Source organism: Penaeus vannamei, chromosome 1 (assembly GCF_042767895.1).
Source record: "Penaeus vannamei isolate JL-2024 chromosome 1, ASM4276789v1, whole genome shotgun sequence".
Classification (NCBI taxonomy): domain Eukaryota; kingdom Metazoa; phylum Arthropoda; class Malacostraca; order Decapoda; family Penaeidae; genus Penaeus; species Penaeus vannamei.
In genome coordinates, this window is record NC_091549.1 from 39446822 (window position 1) to 39461821 (window position 15000).

Consider the following 15000-nt stretch of genomic DNA (forward strand, 5'->3'; position numbering starts at 1 on the left):
TACTTATGAGTAATAAATCATTATAAGACGAACAATTTACCTCTTATTGTTAAACTCCTCGTATCTTTAAATCGAGAATATATCTGCTATTCTATGAAATAAAGAATATTTCAAGTAAAAAGAAAGTCTGAGAAATTCTAGCAACATTCTTCTGTTGATATTGTATTCGATTTGTTATATTTAACCTCAAAGTCGGATATATGGGAATGGGATGTTCATTTGTTTTGATAACTCGTCAGAATGAAAGGGCTGCTATTTGGAAGTGTGTCATTGGTTTTAGAGGCACTCTTTATGAATATATGAGAAAATATTGCGCTTTGTTAAGATGTTTAGGTATTTACTCTTGATGCGGCGGTAGCTTTTCAGTTGTTTTGAAATGCGCGCTCAAATTGTTACCTACCGCCAATGGAATAAACTCCACTCTTGATTTATGCAATAGTTACCTCTCTCCGAGGTTGTTGATGGAAATACTTGTCTATTGCTTTTAAAACCCGAGTATGTATATGCTGTGTGTTATTTTGACATTTCTATGTTCTCCAAGGACTGTTATGATATGTATTTTATAGAAAGACACTTCCACATGTTTGGCATCACTGAACAGGGCCTACCTGCCTTGGAAAGCATTTTAAGTAGGGATCGGTACAGTTCTTGGCCTATTGGCAAGAATTCTTGCTCAAGCGCTCCCCTGCTTAAAATGCTTTTAGCTTCTGAGTCTCTTCTCCCTCTCTTAGCTTCTGAGTCTCTTCTCCCTCTCCTAGCTTGTGTCTCTTCTTCTCCCTCTCCTAGATACCGTTTCTCTTACTTTCTCTCTCATGGCTTCTGTCTCTTCTCCCTCTCCTACCTACTGTACCTTTTCTTCTTCCTCTTCTAACTTCTGTGACTCCTCCTCTCCCTCACCTAGCTTCTGTCTCTCTTCTCCCTCTCTGACTTCTATGTCTCTTCTTCCTCTCCTAGCTTCTGTGTTTCTTCTCCTCCTAGCTTCTGTGTCTCTTACTTTCCCTCGCCTTCTCCCTAGCCTAGCCTAGCATCCACTCGTTTCCTTGTTACTTCAGCTGTTCTTTACTCTTATTTTCTTATTCTATAGTCTTCTTTCGATTTTTCTCTATAGTAACTTTCCTATTTTACATCTTTGCCTTATACATGTTTTTGTCACAGAATTCCTAGAAAGCATCCATGCCTACCTAGTAATGTTTTTTTTTATTATTTCATTCCTCCCTCTTCTATTCTTTTCTTTTGCCCTAAAACTTATTCTTGTTCCTTTTGCCTTAGCCTAGGCCTTCCTTATCCTATATCCTACCCTATCCTGGCCTATGGAAAACTATGAAGATCCTGGAGGACAAGACCACACGATCGGCTGTCACAATTCACTCCTTATGCCTTTTTCTGTACGCTTCTTTTTAATTTTCATTGTCGGGCATTTTAGAAATCTTTGTTTTTGTTTACTAAAGACCCTTCTTTATTTGATCTTTTAAATGTAATTTACTTATTATATGATTTTAGTTTTTACCTTTTTTATATTTCAATTTGCCTTGTTAATTTTTGAAACGGTGATTTGCATGCTAGTTGAGGCATTGTTTGCCCGTTTGTTTGTTCTTCACTTTTTTTTCTTTTTTTTTTATTAGGTGCTCATAGAATTTATCTTTCTTAGCAGGCAATTTGTTTTGTCTAGTGTTTCTTTTGTGGTTTTGATTTTCTGAGTGGTTAATTCTTATTTATTTTCCGCATTCAGTTCTGCATTCCATTTTAGTTTGAATACCTTTTATGTGTAACTTTTTGGCTTATGTTATGCCTCAGTCTAGATCGTTTTACTGATCTATTTATTATTATTATTATTATATTTTTGAGTACTCTTTTAATAGTATACCTCCTTGTATTTCTTTACCTGGATTATTTTAGATGCTACTTGTTTATATACTATATTATTCCTGCATGGCTCTGTCTGCAATTTCAGTGTTGGGATGGCGATAGCCATACGTGTTTTCATTTTTTTTCATTTATATTCTTATAATTCAATGTTTAGGAAGGTTTTTAGCATATTCGTGGGTGTTAATAAGAATAGCAATGTCTTATGTCATTTAGTCTAACTATTGTGTTGATAAACCAAAGGGAGGATTTTTATTAGTCTGATGCAGGATGCTCGGCAGTCCCATGTGTGTGTGTGTGTGTGAGTTAGTGTGTAGTTGGGCCTGGTTGTGCGGCTAGGGAGCCGGGATAACGGGTGTAGGATTATTTGTTTTCTTAGAATTTACTGTTTTCAAAGATTTTTGTGTATTTGTGTTTCTGTTAGTTCAAGGGAGGACCTGTCAGATGTCATTCAGTCTAACAATAGGGAAAAATTTTGGTAGGCTGATACAGGATGCTGGGCGGGACTGGACGGGCACCTAATGGACCCGGGTGCGTCTCTTGGCATGTGTGGTAGCGGAGCGTTTGTGTGAGTTCGTGAGTCTGATAGTAGGCGGGGCTGGGGGAGTGGCCAGCGAAACAGGTATCTCTCTTGGTGACTTTCCACGCCTTTATAGGCGTGGCTATGGGAAAAAACGAACAAACTATAAAAGGGCGAAGACAGGTCAAGGTAGTCACTTGCCAGCCAGAACCTCTGATCTTTGAATCATGTTACGCCAGCTTTCCGTTCGCCGCTCCAGGAGGCCTCGGTCTTCCCCTGCCATCCGCTCCCTCAGTTTCGAGGAAAAAGAGGCAGTGGATGACCCGAGGCCTTCGACTTCCAGGGGTGTTCCTCGCCTGAGGGATGCACCTGACCCTCTCTTATACCTTTTTAGTCATTCCTCTGACGAGGAATGTGGGGATATAGAAAAGCAGTACACGCCACCAGCGAAACATCGCAGGATCAAGGATCATTCCAGTGAGGTTTCTTCGTTTGATTTGTTATAAGTACAACCTGGCTTCTTTGGCATACTGACTTACATTTTAACTTAGCTTTATGGAAAACTTGAGTTTTTTCGTATTCTTTCACAGATCCTTACCCTGGTGATGAATCCGACTGGGAAGGCAGCGACTCAGAGCACGAGTCTGAGCTGTCTGACTGTCGTGTCGCTGGACGTGTCACTGGACGACACGTCGTTGGACTCTGATGACACTCTGGCCGAGTACGTCAGGCGCCGCAAGGCTTGTACCGCCCCGGTATCTCCTCCTTTGTTTGGTGGAAGAGAGAGAACGAGCCATGGCGCTTCGAGTTTACCGCAGATCCTGGGGTCAAGGTTCCTAACCTGGATGCTGATTCCACACCTGAAGAGGTCTTCAGGCAGTTCCTGATGCAGGAACTGTTAGAAAAGATCGTGCAGGAGACGAATCGGTAAGCACATCATCTAATGTTACTTGTTTGCTAATTTGAAGATATATATTTACAATTTCTGATGCTCTGGCCAATTCTCTTTCTCTTGCAGATAAGTTGCTCAGAATCCACTGACGCCTTCTGCCCACATGAAGGGGTGGGATGACACGACCATGAAGGAGGTTCGTGCTTATTTTGCGCTGCGGTTCTTGACGGGGCTGCAGCCCAAGAGGGAAATGCGAGACTTCTGGTCTTATGACCCACTAATGTCATTGGCGATCTTCCCGCAGACGATGTCATGTGACAGATTTGATCTACTGACAGCAGCACTAAACTTCTCAGACAACCAGGCCGACCGTCCTGCAGATAATCGACTCTGGAAAATTAGGCCCATCGAAGATGTGCTCGACAAGAAGCATTTGTGCCAAACAAGATCATCTCCATTGACAAGAGCCTTTGGGTCTTCAAGGGGTGCCACCAGGCTCTGCAGTTCGTGCCCAACCAGAGAGCACGCAGGGGAATAAAGGTGTTCAAGCTCTGCTCGAGTTTGAGGCCATAGGCCTGTTACACCACCACTTTTCGCATCTACATGGGGCAGGATCGCGGGGAGGTCGCCGCGAGCATGAAGGCGGTGATAGACCTGTTGGAAGGGGCCTCTTGGACAAGGGGTACAAAGTACATACTGACAACTGGTACTTGTCCTCTAGTCTGTCCCACCACCTGCAAGAAAAAAAAAACAAGCACTTTCGGTAAGGTCAGAACCAACAGGAAGCAGATGCCGACAGTCCTGCAGACAGAAGGGCGAGGAAGTGTAGACTTCCGAAGTACAGACTCAGGTATGCTCACCCTTCAGTGGCTGAACAACAGGCCAGTCACCATGCTCTCCACGGTCCACACGAGCGAGATGGTAGCTCTTCCTCCCAAGCGCCAAGGAATCCAAAGAATAAAGCCAAAGGTTGTAACTGATTATAACGGTATGAAGGGAGTTGACTTAAGTGACCAGCTTTCAGGATCCTACAAGTCAACAAGAAAAAACATCAAATTTTTTTCAACATTATGGACATGGCTGTGTCAACTCCTGGCTGTACACCGGTTCCTTGGCGGAAAAATGTCACAACAAGAATTCAAATTGGAACTTGTGAGAGGTCTGCTAAAGGAGGAAGACCGCCAAGGAGGGAAGAATCGCTCATGCTCATGTTGCTCCTGCTGCCCCACACTTGCCAGAGGACTCCCCTCCGAAGAGAGCGACGGTGTTCCCAGTGCTGGACTAGAAATAAGAAGAGGAAGGAAACACAGATGATGTGTCGCACCTGTGGGGTTTCCCTGTGTGCTTCACCATGCTTCAGGGAGTATCACGCCACTCTACATGCTCCCTGAAACATGAAATGTTGAAAAGCTGATGTAAATATTGTGTTTATGTGTTGTAAATTTTGTGTATGTTCTAAATATTCTGTTGTAAATATCGTAAAGCCTTGTAAATATCGTACATGTCTTGTAAATATTGTAAATGTCTTGTAAATATTGTAGATTTTGTTTTTCATTTATTCTTAGAGAAGTAAAAAAAAAAAAAAAAAAAAAAAAAAAAAAAAAAAATTATCTTCTGTGAAAACACATAACTCCCTTTACACAGTAATCTGACACACACAAGTACAAATATGAAGTCTATTCAACAATACAAGTCAATAAAGTCCTACATAGGAAAGGGGCTAAGGAGATTGGCTCCTTTTTTTCGATCTTTCGATTTTTCATGCCTATTTTCATGAAACTCGCACCCTTTTATTTATACCCTAGCCTGATCTCGATGGTACATTTTTTTTTCTCGAAATAATAATGATGATAGTGCTGATAATGAGTATGAAAGGGCTATAGGCCGCTCATTTACACTTGATGATAGTTTGGCTAGTCTCCAGAGATGCCTTGCAGAACTAGAGGGAGAGCTGCAAGGGGAGAGAAGTCGATGTAGGTTTGCAGTACAACAGCTTTGAACTGCCTGTCTTCCTGGACAAGAAAGATTGCCACAGGAGCCTACTTTACCTGCCAGAAGTAGGCATAATGAATCTAAGACATACATGTCTCATGCCACCGCCCAAATCCGAGTGCCATACATCATGACCAGGGAAACGATGCCCCATTTCAAGGAGGAAGCCCCTGCATCCAATCCCCTGAAAAAGAATCAGGAGATACAGTCCTGGATAAGGGCTGTTGAAAATATTGTTGGTCTATCTTCAAATAAATGGTACATACGGTCAGCACATGCCAGCTGTAGGGGGATAGATGGGGCTATCATAAACATATCTATCAACCTCATTGAAGACTAAAGGGGCACCTACTCAACTGCAGACTTATACCACCAGACCATGGGATTCCCAAGCCTCCATGAATTATTTCCATCAGATGGAAGGGTCAGTTTATGAAGGCTGCCTTAACTATCATGAGGCAATTGGGGAGCCTTCTGAACTTGTGAGAAGAGTTTTCCTGTCAGTTATTTCATTTTGGATGAGGGATTTTCTGGCTTTAAAAGCCCAAGGGCTGTGGAATAACCGCCATGGTACAAAGCTTGGACCATCCCAAAACCACCCTCATTCTCCTGAACTAAGTGATTTCTATCCTCGATAACAAACTGATCCCCAGTGCAGATTTGGAAAGCAGCCCCTATTGCATTTATTGGGAGCAACTGCTCACCCCAAGGTATGCCAATCATTTGGTGCATCACCACAGTTCAGGGAATAGCACGGACCAGTGCGTCGCTCTAGGTAATGCACACAGAGCTCATCCCTTCCAAGCTGTAGTGAGTTACCGTTGTTGACATGAGGGTCACTGAACGAGGACCTGTCCTTTTCTCCAGGGGCAGGGTAGCCGTGTCCCCAGCTCCTCTAGCAGAATCAGAAACCAAAGGAACTGTGGTGATGAGTGTGGCAACCCTAACCCTTCTATGTCAAACGGCAGCAGAGAGTTCACAAGGAAGCCCAGGATGGCCTCTTGTGGCACTCAATATTAATGGTCACACCCTCATGTGCTTTTAAGATACTAGGAGTGAGGCAACACTTCTACCTTCCGACGTATTGACCCGGAGAATGAATTACATTATCAAAAGTGTTGCAGAACCATTCAAGGAGTGACAGACACTGAGCCATTGCACACTAGTAATGGATTTGTCTTTTCCTGGGGATGTTCTACTTGGAGTGGACTTTCTCAGAAAGGTAAAGTTTACACTGTCCTCAGATGCAAATCTTTAACATGACATGCTCATATTGGGCAATCAACTGTATTCAGTAGTTTATACATATGCAACTATGGTTACTACTGCTGAGGGTGAGTGGACCCTCAACAGACTAAGACCAAGAGCAGATGGTATAGCCAGCCAGGGAGATTATAGAAATGGTAAGCAGGGAGAGATGATTGATGGGATGTGCATATCCCATATCCACACCAGGCTCACAATCATAAGCAAACTGATATGAGAGCCCAAAATGTTGCTGACCCTCGGGCTGACAATGTAGCTAGCTATGAGAATGACCATGTAAGTGAGGAACCAGATGTTTCTTTGGGATGATTTTGGTATGAGCACTAATGATGTGTGAATTATATGATGATACCGATGTCGAAGGGGCAGTGTTGCCTCCTTCAGTGTCTATAGCAACATGCCAAGTTGCAGAGACCTTAACAGAAGATGAAATAGGCTAGCCAGAACCATCACATCTGGTAAAGGAAGATCAGTGCAAGGTCTTGGAGGTGACTGAGCGGTATAGCAAGCCTTTCGATGGTGGAGACCAGGCTGTCGGTCTGATACCAGGCATCAGATATACAATAGACACAGATTCCAAGCCAGTATGTACACACCAATGGAGACTGCCTCAAACAGCTCAAGAGACCATAAGAGAGCAGTGTAATAAGATGCTGAATACAGGTGTTATAGAACCCTCCACCAGCCCTTGGTTAAATCCGGTGGTGTGGTGAAAAAGAAAGACGGTAATATTGTAGAGCTACTGGTTGAGCTGGGTCCAATGAATATATTTACCACCTTGGATGCCCGTGCAGCCTATTGGACTGTCGAAGTTGACCCATCTGACCGACCGAAAACTACATTTTCTGATGGTGTCAACTTTTCCAATTTGTTTACTTCCCATTTGGCTTTTCCACTCCCACTACCACGTTTCAAAGGACCATTAATGTGGTGCTGGCTGCGGTCCTAGGCAGACATACACTGTGCTACCTAGATGATGTCATCATCTATTCCAGGAGTTTTTCACAGCACCTCGTTGATTTTAATGAAACACTTAGGCATTGAAAGGCAATTGGATTAATAAGGAATTTGAGCTCCACACAGACGCCTCTGGTGTAGCAGTTAGGGCCTGTCTAATGCAACATGCCGAGCATACGCCATATGCCATTGCTTATTATAGCCGGAAACTGAGATCTACTGAGACCAGGTATCCAACTATTGACCTCAAGGGTGTGAGGGTCTTTGACCCATATCTGTATGGGAGATTGTAGTGTTTACTGTCCACTGGTCCCCAAGAATGATCAGGTATGTCCATGACCTGTCGATTAATAACATAATAATCAGGGACCAACAAATCATGTCCCTGATATGCTGTCTTGCCAGGTTGCTATTTTATTGATAGCTGACAACTCTTCCCAAAAACTAGCCAGAGAACAAGAGAAAGATCCTCCTTTAATAAACATATGCTGCTATCTGACAGATGGTAAGATGCCTCAGAGAAAATTAATACTACCCCTAGCAGAATTTGAAATGAAAGATGATGTCCTCTACCGGTTACATCTTCGTGATCGTAGTTGCTATCAGTAGTTCCTTCAAACCTCAGAAATTCTGTGCTAAAGGTATCACACCTACCACCACTAGCATCTCATTCTGGTGTTCATAGAGCATTCGAAAACACCTGTTCTATGTATTATTGGCCGAACATGCTCAAAGATGTTCAGGCATATGTAGCCAATAGTCCAATGTGCCAGCAATCAAGAGGGAGCCCATAGAAAGTAGTGATGGCTCCTAGGTATTGGCCATTTTTCTGCTTTTTATGCTCTGATATTTCCACTTATTTCTATCATTGTATGTAATTGATTATGGATTTTATTGTGTGTAACATTTCTGCCTTAAATATTTGTGATGTTTACAATAAAGTTTTCCTTTTTATATTTTTATTGTGGTTTATATCCTCCCCATTATTAACTATATTGTAAATATATATGTTCTTAAAGGAAAATTTATATTGCTTTGTTTCTCCTGCACATATAAGGGGGAGGATTCGACTGAATAGAGAGTGTGTTAAATCTGAACCTGTGTTTATGTGTCTTCCATGGATCTTGCAGTGAAATGGCGTTGATCTGGAGAGAAGGTTGCATCTGACCTTATTTGCCTACTTTAATGAAAGCTGGGGGTTGCAAAACACATTTCACATTTAGGTAAACAGAAGAAATATGCATCACTACTCTAACCCCTATATAGACCCATACTTCCATGAAGGGCTTTTAAGGGAATCTTGTTATTCTTTTTGTTTTATTATCCCGGCCCTTAGTCTCTCCATCCACTTCACGGGCATCATCATTTGGATGATGCATTTTCGAGAGGCTCCTTGCTACAGATACCCTTACAGGGGGTGTGGGTGACGGGTGGGTAAGCCTGGGGCTGGATTCACTAACATACGATCGTAACGCATTTACCAGCGGTCATTTACCATTGCGTTTACCAGTCATGGCAAAGTGGTATTCACGAAGAAATGGTAATTTGGATATGCTGAGTTACAATCGTAAATCGACTCATTCTAATGGTAGCCAACAGAGGGCTCTAGTACAGCAATTCCACCAATCAGCGAGCGCCATACATAATTTTTTAGTTTCCTTTGGCAAGTCACGTAAAATGTAAACAGTACTAGACACAGTGAGATTGTTTAAATCTTCAGAGCTAAAACACTATTTAAGCGCATGTAGAAAAAAGAATATATTTATTTGATTACATCCATCATGTTGGATATATATTTACTGTATAGATACGAACCAATACAAACACAATTATATTAATATATTATTGGTAACTCAAACCAAAGACAGTCGAACAACTTTTTATTTATATATTTTTGGTCACTGACAGTTTACATATCTGTAAGGTAGTTTTTCTATAGTATTTATAATAATTAAGTCAGAGATTTTTTTTTTTTTTTTTTTTTTTGAAGTTCACTTTTCTATCGGTTCCATGCATTCTAGTATAATGTAGGCCTATAGTTTACGAGAATTTGTGTGGATTTTATTCTTGCTTGTTTCATGGGAAATTTGCATTTCTTCACTATGTCCGCATTGTGATATCTGTTTGCCATCATATTAGTTACATCAGGTGTAAAAACAAACCCAAAACTTTGCATAGATATTGATTTTTTGACGAGATAACACGTGATGACATCGCCCTCCCAGAAGTTACCACTGGTAAAATTTACCCTGATAACTCCAAAGGCAAGTTGTTAGTGAAAACCACCGCTGTCTGTTTACCATGGTAACTATAGTTAACACTGATTTTACCACTGTAAGTGCGTTAGTGAATCCGGGTCTGAAGGTCCTCGTGGACATGGACAATGGCCTTGCAGCAGACTTGGAAAACCTGGCAAAGTGGCCCTGTTTGTGGTAAAAGGCACATTTTGAGTTCTTGGCTTTGGACCGCAGTGTACAGTACCAATGACCCTTTTACCCACAAATTAGAGGTGCTGTCTTTGACTGGACAATATTCCGCAGCTTGTTAATAGGTACAAGAACTGTAGGAGGCGGACAAGTCCTTGGTCGACGGTGGAGATTGAAGGCATAGAGGGATAAACTTGGTTATAGTCACTGTTGGTTCCTCTTGTAAGAAGAGAGGACATTAAGCTGGCTGGGGGCGGCAAAAATAGCAGAAACAGGGCCCCTAGAGGACTCAAACGTTCTGCAGCTGTTGAAAAATGTGTCTAAGGGTGCTTGTGTGTTGAATGAGACGAGGTGCTGCACGAATTCCTCGCACATAACCATCAAGAGGATCAATTTTAGTTGAGCTGTTGCACAGCTGGTCACGGGTTCCCAGCGTCGTTGTGGCTTGTTCTTCGAGATGTGGAAGTGCAGCTGTAAAGTGTCGAGGACTTGGGCTACTGGAATAGAGGAGTCTGGTATTACCAGAGTGTAGAGGCCCACTAACACCGAGTAGTCACCAAACGTACTATGCCACTGGCGGAAGAGTTGATGAGCGACGTCGGGCTGTTAGGCCGTGGTTTCAGTGGGAAATATGTGACAAGAAAAATAATTTTGTTTGACATGTTTCCCATTCCTTTCCTATTACTGAAGCATATTCTGGTATGATTCATTCTCCATCCTAAATTTCAGTGCCTTAATCTCTTAACCCTTGTGCTATCACAGCCCGTGAAGTTTTCAATTCACCCCTTTCTTAAAGGTGGAGGTAGACGTTTCAAAAAATTATTTCTACAAATGCTGTGGCTATGAATACGTCAGTATTGTGGCTGCAAATAATCATATTAGTAGTTCCCTCTAAATACCTTCTAAGCTTGAACTTTCATTGATCTTATCGTGGTTATGTTAAGACTTCTTGATTGGCTACTTGTTTCGGCATAGCCATCTTTAGCTCAGATTTGTGACTAAAATTATCAACTACCAATAAATTTAGTACCTGATTTAAAATTATCTGTAATTAGTTAATGTGCAAGTCGTTTTTTTCAGGGGGGGGGGATGCATTTTGTAGTATTTTTGAAAAAAAAAAAAATTGACTGCAAATTTGTCAAATGGAAATTCACATTTTTCCAATTGGGCTCATGGTCTTTGTAGCTGAGGAGACCTGGATATTGGAGGTTTACTCAGGTGAGGTAATGGAGAGGTGTATTTTAAGACGTGGTGGCAACTGGAGGAACGGACGAAAGCTGGTAAGCAAATGGTGACGATTTGCTGTACTTGGGGCAGGGGAGCTATCATGCCGAGCAGCTGGATGAAGTGTAGGTCGTCCAGCTGTCGTTGTTCCATCTGAAGAATATATACTTAAAGTTCATCTCGTCGTGCTCCTTCGTCTTATCATCTTTTACCCTGACTGTGCTGTGAGGGTTTGGGTGAGTGTAGGGTAAGAGGTGGGAGGGAAGAGGGGTATACCAGCCTCACCACTCTCAAGGACGTTTGGCTCACCACTCATTTCAAGTCACCATCCCTGGCTTGAATAGGGCCTTCCTGATGCACAGATATGACTAGTTTTGGTATCAGTGGAGAGACTTGCAAACAATGTAATTCTAGTACAGGTGGCAGTGTATACGTTCGATCTAGAGGGTGAAGAGTAATAATAACAATAATAATAATGGTAATAAATGTTAATACTAAGTTATCTTAAGGGAGGTAGGTGGGTGCTACACGCACAGGGTGATGTGAAGTGATGGTATGGTAGTCTAGTTTGTGTTAAGTGCTTGCATGCCTTCCCGCTTACAGCAGCCACCGCTGGCTAGCCTCGTGCGAAAAAGGGAGCAGCTCTTCATAAGCCTCCTTCATCGAGACTCCTGCAGTGCCTCCTCTTGGCCTCCCATGGAAACTGGGTACCTTGCGGTCCCAGGCTAAACAATGGGGGATCTCAGAGCAGCAGGAGGCCCCAGAGGTCCCGGGACGGGTCATGGCCCACCAGCGTGTGGACATGCCCTGGCCCTGTACCAACTCCTGCCCCTAAGCCCCCTGGGGTTAATCAGAGGCTCGGGGGAGGTGGGCCTTGCCAGTCCTCCTCCCCCCAGATATAACCTATTGGCAGTAAACTCCATAAATGGAAAGGCTGGGAGGAGGGGGAAAGTCCCTCCCACCCAGCAAGTGAGGCGGACTGTGGGCCCTGCTGGGGGGGGCGACTGCTGGAGTGCAGGCTGGGAACGCGAATTACTCGTCTCACCTGCGCTCTAGCAGCTGCCAGCTCAGAGTGAAGCTTGAAGCCCTCGGGAACCCCACAGATGGATGGGGCCCGCAGCCCGCCACCTCCTTTTAAGCGGGACAGCGTCGGCGGGGGTGGCAAAGGTGGCGTCCATCTGGAGTAACTACCTGAGGTTGAATCTCAGGCAGGAAGTCAGGGTGGGGGCTTGGAACCTCCGGTCTTTACGTCAACATGATCGGTTGCCTCTGCTGTCGAGGGAACTAGGGAGGTTAAAAGTTGAGGTGGCTGCTCTCTCAGAGGTGAGGAGACCTGGCAGTGGCATGACCAGCGTAGGTGGCTACACCTATTACTTGTCGGGCCGCAGCGACGGTTATCACCTCCAGGGAGTAGCCATTGCCATCTCCAACAGACTCCAGCCCTCGGTAGTAGAGGTTACTCCTGTTGATGAGCATAAAATGGTATTGAGACTGAGGCTATCTTTTGGGTTCATGACTTATTGGTGTGTACGTTCCTACAAATGTTTGTAAACTTGACATGAAAGAGATGTTCTATGCCATACTTACATCTGTGGCAGACAGATGTCCCCGGCGAGATATTCGCATTGTTCTAGGTGACTTGAATGCAGTATCTGATTGTGATCAAGCTGGTTATGAGATGTCTGTCAGTTCCCATGGCTCAGGAGCTGATGCTGGTAGTGAGAATAGCCTCCTTTTCCGGGACTTTGCTAGGTCCCAGAAATTGAGGATTTCTGGCTTCTGGTACCAGTGCCCGGACCCACATCGTTGGACATGGTACAGTGATGCGGGTAATGCAGCCAAGGAGATCGACCACATACTCATTAGCACTCGTTGGAGGATCCTCCAAAACCGCAGGGTGTACAGGAGTGCTGAGTTCTGTGGTACTGACCATAGATTGGTTGTGGCTACCCTCCGGGTCCACTTCAAAACTCCCCGGCGGTCAAATGATCACCCTAGGGTGTTTCATTTGGACAGGCTGAGGGAGGGAGAGTGTGCCCATGGGTTTGCTGAGGCAATCTGACGGACCCTGTTCTCCTGTGGGATACCTTTAAGCGTGAAACACTTGATGCAGCTCAAGGTACAATTGGCGTACGCCCAAGAGCAATACAGAATTACATCTCGCTGGAGACACTGGAAGCCACAGATGCTTGTCGTGTGGCTCGTCTGACAGGGGATCGGGAATTGCACCGGTCTCGTGCGCAGAACTCGGTCTCCGTTTAGAAGGGACAAGGAACAGTTTATTAGGAGTCTTGCAGAGGAGGTAGAATGCCATTTCTTAGTAAATGACCTTCGTCCTGCATACCAAGCCCTGAGAAAGCTGAACTCCAAGCCCTCTTCACAGGTGACAGCAGTTTGCTTAGTAAGTGGTCAGATCCTGTTGCGGTGCGGGAACGCTGGGCTGAGTATTTTGAGCAGTTGTACCAGGGTGACCCACCAGCAGTTAACTTAGACGCGCGGAGTGCCGAGAACCCGTTACCGGACCCACCCATCAGTGAGGATCCTCCCTCCCTAACTGAAGTTAGGGGGGCAATCTCCAAGCTGAAGATTGGTAAAGCAGCAGGAATCTGCGGCATACCAGCTGAACTGTTAAAGGCTGGTGGTGAACCTATGGCATGGGGGTTACATGCTGTCCTGGCTGCCATCTGGCGGTCCGGTACCATTCCTCCTGAACTGTTGAGGGGTGTGGTCATCCCTCTCTGGAAAGGGTAGGGGGACCGTTGGGACTGTAGCAATCACTGAGGCATCACACTGCTTAGTATACCAGGCAAGGTTCTCGCCCACATCCTTTTGAGACGTATCAGAGACCATCTACTGAGGCACCAGAGATTGGAGCAAACCGGATTCACTCCTGGTAAGTCTATAATAGAATATATCCTTGCGCTTCGAGTCATTGTAAAGCGCTGTCGTGAGTTCGGCCATGGGTTGCTTGCAGCCTACATCGACCTGAAGAAGGCATTCGACACAGTGCATCAGGAATCACTCTGGGAGATCCTGAGACTGAGAGGAATTTCAACAAGGATTATTGGGCTTATAGCAAGCCTGTATACTGGTACTGAAAGTGCTGTAAAGTGTGGTGGGGGCCTGTCGAGCTCCTTTCCTGTTATTTCAGGAGTGAGGCAAGGCTGTGTCCTTGCACCAACTCTTTTCAACACTTGCATGGACTGGATACTGGGCAGAGCTACTGTCCAAAGTCATTGTGGAGCAACACTGGGCAATATCAAGGTTACTGACCTTGACTTTGCTGATGTTGTTGCTATTCTGAGTCTCTGGAGATCCTAGAGGTGGCTCTAGATGCATTTAGCAATGAAGCGAAACCCTTGGATCTAGAGGTCTCCTGGACCAAGACCAAGATCCAGGACTTTGGAGACTTGCTATGAGAACCTGTTCAGTCGGTACATGCTTGCGGTGAGGACATTGAAGTCACAGAGAGCTTTACATACCTTGGTAGTATAGTTCATAATTCTGGGCTGTCAGACTAGGAAGTCAGCAGACGGATTTGCCTGGCAGCAGGGGTCATGAACTCAACAAGTGCATTTGGAGATGTCGGTACCTGTGCAGAAGGACCAAGCTGCAGGTTTTCAAGGCCCTGATAATGCCAGTTTTGCTGTACTGTAGTGAAACCTGGACATTATCCTTTACCTTGGAGGCTCGTCTTGAAGCCTTTTGTAATAGGTCCTTGCACCGGGTCATTAGGCACTGTTGGCAGGACCATGTGTCCAACCAACGGTTGCACTGTGAGACTGGCACAGGACCTGTTATCTGGATAATCCATGATCGCCAACTCAGGCTATACGGCCACCTGGCTTGCTTTCCTCAGG